Source organism: Mustela nigripes, chromosome 2, assembly GCF_022355385.1.
Source record: "Mustela nigripes isolate SB6536 chromosome 2, MUSNIG.SB6536, whole genome shotgun sequence".
In the NCBI taxonomy this organism is placed as follows: domain Eukaryota; kingdom Metazoa; phylum Chordata; class Mammalia; order Carnivora; family Mustelidae; genus Mustela; species Mustela nigripes.
In genome coordinates this window covers 136886667-136891352 of record NC_081558.1, presented here as the reverse complement: position 1 = coordinate 136891352, position 4686 = coordinate 136886667, and positions in this window count along the sequence as shown.

The window sequence follows — 4686 nt, the reverse complement described above, 5'->3', positions numbered from 1 at the left end:
AAATCCTGTCTGAAAGGCTGAAAGGTGCATTCTATTCCCACTGAACAGTCCTTTGCATGGCTTTAAGGGGCAAGATATTGCCCTTTTCCCAAAACCCTATAATAAGAAATGATGTATTTTGATAGCTCTTTGATTTGATGGTTCCTTAGTATGCATGAGTTAGAATTTTGGAGAACATGACTATAATTTGCGGCTTGTGGTTAAGAACAACTCAGACGCCAGACATAATTCACTACCACTCTATACTCTTGGGTCTTCCACGTGTCTCCATTCTTTCATGTAGGTTTTCTTAGGATATTCTGCTTCCTTTCCTATCTCCCAGTCATCTTATGAATTCAAGTAAAAGATAATTCCACTTCAAAAATTGCTTAAAGAAGCTCTGGTTTGATTGGTGTCTTTGAGTTCACCTAAAACAAACGCTCAGTCTACGGGTGAGGAAAATGGAAGTCAACGGAGATTCAGTAGCATGACCAAGTATGAACAGAGTGCAGATGTCAGATCCAGAGGGGAGCATAGACCCAGGTGTTCCCAGAGCATGATCTGTCCTCATGATATGTTTCCAATCATCCTGCCTCCCTGTGAACCTTCACAATTTCTCCTCTGCCCATCTACCTCCTGTATTATTGTTTTTTCAAATTGTGTCACATTTTTATTTAAATCAGTTTCTTTTAAGGGGAAATTGTATGTAATTGCCTAACAAAAAAGTAGTATCACTTGCCATTGTTGGAAAGCTATAACTAAAGACAAAGTGAAATGCAGTTCTATGGAATTCTAACTAGGTATTGTTGCCTGGGAAAAGAAAATAAGATGGAATCCTGTCCTCTTTGATTATAAAGGATGACTGGCAAGTCTCAGAGGTGCTGAAGCCTTCGTTGGACATGTGGAAATGGATTCTGGATCTGATTTTGATGTTGCCTAATGCCATCTTCATTATCACTGAGAAGAATTTTTCTCAAATAACATCTGTAGGATATTCTCTGATTTTGAGACCGTGGCAGTCCACAATGCCACCACACCAGACCTCTGTGACTCCTTGGATGTCAGCAGACTCCTGCCCTCCCCCTGTGCAGCAGTGTCCTTCAAGGCTGGGACCCTGGAAGAGCTTCATGCATTTGCTGGTCACCCAATGCCAAACAAATGCCTGACTCTCCTTCTTTTTCACGGTAGAATAAATGTTGAATTTAAGAATAAATTTTGGTAAATTTTCTGAGGGACTATCTGTTTCACCCCAGAAACAATGTCAGGATAATTAAATTTTAGATAATAATGAATCATGGAAGTTGGTCTCAGTAGTGGAAAAATGCTGTGATTTAAATTGCCAATATACAGATACTTTTAGTTCTTGGAAGCCACTGCCAACTGTGCCTGCCGGAAGTTAAATTCTCAGTAGCTTGCTATGATTGATGCAGGCATTAGTCATTTAAAAAAAAAAAAAAAATCTTGAACTAAATAATTTGCATCCAAAGGATGACATCAGTTAACACCACGGGCTTGTTGTTCTAGAAATTGACCACTAGATGGAGCACTTGCAATTCAAAAATTAAAAACTCGCAGCCCCGGAGGTACAAGCCTTTTACCAAAGGATCTATTGTACTTACAAACCAGCATGTACACAAACGAGAAGGCACTGACTGCCCTGAAGATGGTATTCTTTTCTTTCCTCCTAGACTTTGATATGTCTCTCCCTCTTTCCTCAGGACAGGTCACTTCTCCCCACAGGCAGTGTCTCTGTAGGAGTTCACCCTTTTAAACTTCTAGTGAGTCATCCTTCTATGCGGAGCTCTGTGACGGGGCAGAAAAATGTATTCCTTAAGATGTAGTTTCTTTCTTCCCCTACCTTGACACTACTCACTTCTGAAAACTAAGGCACCTCTTCTTCAAGTCCGACGACGGCATGCTAATCCAAAACATCCCACGAAAGCACCTTGGTTTGTAGGACTTCATTCTTCTCTCAGACTTACACAGCACCTTTACTCTCCCTCAGGATGATAGCAATAAATTTTCCTTAAAGGTTTTTTAAAAAGAAAGTCCATATCAATGGAGTAGTTGTTCTCGCCTGAGCTCTTTAATATGGTCCTAATGAGGTACTAGAGCCCAGCTCTCAGAGTGAGGAGAGGAAGGAGGAGTGACACCTCCAAGCAGTAGGGCCTAAAACAATAGGCCACATTGAGACCTTTGCAGCAAATCAGCGAATTTATTTGCAGCTTCTAATCCAGAACTATACTTTTGCCCCAACAGCTCACGAAGGGCGAGGGGGGAGCCGTGTGTGGCATAAAAGGGGAAGACAGAGCAGAAGAACTGAAACATTTACTTAGTCTCTATACAAACAGGTATGTCAACAAAATCAAGCACAAAAGAGTCTTTTTGTGGCGGGTGTTTGCTGGCTACAGCCCCAGAACCTACGAAACCCAGAGCTCTCGTCCCAGGTGGCCTCTTGTAATTTGCTAAATAACCTTGGGCAAGTCACTTAACCTTCCCAAACCTCAGCTTCTCCGGCTATAAGTGGGGGTGCCCAGAGCTGTCTCTTCCCTGCTTCTCCGGGAAGTTGTGAGGATTAATGATGAGAGAAAAGCAGTCAGAGGCCTGGAGTTTCTTTAAGGAAGGTGCTGCTTCTCCTTGGGTTGGAGTCGTAAAGATCAATAGAACAAATACACACCAGCAACTTTGGCCAAAGTCACAAGGGCTCTGTGTCCTGTGGATTTCTACATTTTCCATTTCTCAAAGAGGGTTGGCAGGGACAAACCAAAACAAAAATCCCTAAGAGAGCCTTTGTTTGACAAAATTCTCACTGGATTTTTACCTGATTAGGCTGTGCTAGAGATGAAATGATTTTAAACCTCCTGAAAGAATGGAAAGGAAAAACCATTCTGCTCAAAGATGGTTGGTTCATCCCTTGTCCCTTCTGCAGAGGGAACCACATCTCACCGCCGGTCTGCCCAACCCCAGAGAGGAGGGAGCACCTCTGACAATTAGCCTTCTAGTTTGGTGACGGTAATTATCACCATTCAAGCTTTTCTTTCCCTCTTACAATGCAGTATACATTGATGCTGCAAAGTCCCCAACCTGAGGACTGTTGGGGCAGAACCCAAAATGCAAGAAAAGGATCGATTTTAACCTATTTTAAAACATTTGATCTAATTTGATATTTCTAGTTTTCAACAGCTTACAGCAAATAGATGAAAATAAATGCCTTGTCACATGTTGTGCTGTGGACGATGCCTTTTGGTTTTCAAAGACTCCTGGAAACAGGAGTGGAATCCTCTATTAGCTGAGTCTGATGCCTCAGGATTTTCCAACTGTCATTGTTCAAAGGTCTATTTTTTGGAGCCTTGAGGAATGACCAAGTGGATTATTTGCTCTAAAATGCTGTAAGTGATCTGTTGTTCACAGTCCTTCAGCTATAATAATGGGAAGAGATGGGGCAGAGGGTCAAGGAGCAGGGACACGGGGGCATATATGTGATTCTCCGAGTATTTTGGGGACTAGAGATCTAATTCTGATATTTGGAGAAGGGGAAGAAGAATAAGTAATCACGAATTGTGCTGCTGCTTGCTTTCTCTTTCTGAAGTCTAATTATTGTAGGGGCCCACTGTCTTGATTAAGCCTTTCCTCCCTAAATAATTAATTTGCCTTCGTGTGAGTGTATTTGCCTCTTACAAATCTTAACACACGGCTCTGAGGACCCAGGCTCAGCAAACCCACTTTCAAGAACATGAATAATTGCCTTGGAATAATGAACAATTAACCTTGGTAAAGGAGGGCTAAACATCAGTATACTGTATTAATTCAAGATTAGCTGTTGGTGTTTTAAAAACATTATAAACAGTATACATTTGTAAAACCGCATGGTCGATAAGTTTAGTTAGCTGGAATATATTAATTTGTTCAAAGGGGTAGTTTCAATGTAAATATTTAAACAATTTGTTTCAATCTATTTCACAAGACTTTATGCCAACTTTTTTTTTTTTTTTTTTTAATGAAGGCAAATCAGGCAGAACTGGAATTGAGAGTATAAACAGGTGATCAGGATTCCTTGCCCCATTGGTTGTAAAACCTCGACACACATGGTCTATCGACACTGGGTGAGTAGCATCTTCTTCCTGTGTCAAGAATTCGGGTGTGAAATAGGCCTGAGCACAGTCCCGTTCATAGGGCTGCAGGATTTGTGGCAGGCAGAGGTTTGGGAAAGGAGTAGACTAAGAGAAATCTCTGGTTTCCTAATGCTGGCTTTTCTCTGCCACCATTCTCATCAGGAAATAGAATAATAGCTCAGTGGGAAGCACATGTTCCTCAACACACAGGTGAGGACACGGAGGCCTGGCGCTTTCAAGTCCCCAGCGTTCTTCCCAATCCTGTCTACTCCATATTCGGATTTTCCCTCTTTCCCTTTCAGCCCAATCCGGGGAGCTTGGGATGGACTGCTGCGTCCCTCTCAGGTCAGGCTCTTAACACCGACTCCTTCACACTAACCCTCCACGGCCAGGAGTTTGACTTCACGGTCTTCTGATCCTTTTCTTAATCTTCACCCATTTCCCACGTCTCAGGGCTCAGTGTTGTGATGAGCTCACTCCCAGCTCAGGTTTAAGGTTCCAGTACCCAGAAGGTTGTCTCTATTTGAAGTATTCTAGGCCATACACTCAAGGAAGAGCAGTTTCCAGGAACAGCTGGGGCAGCTGCCCCGGCCCA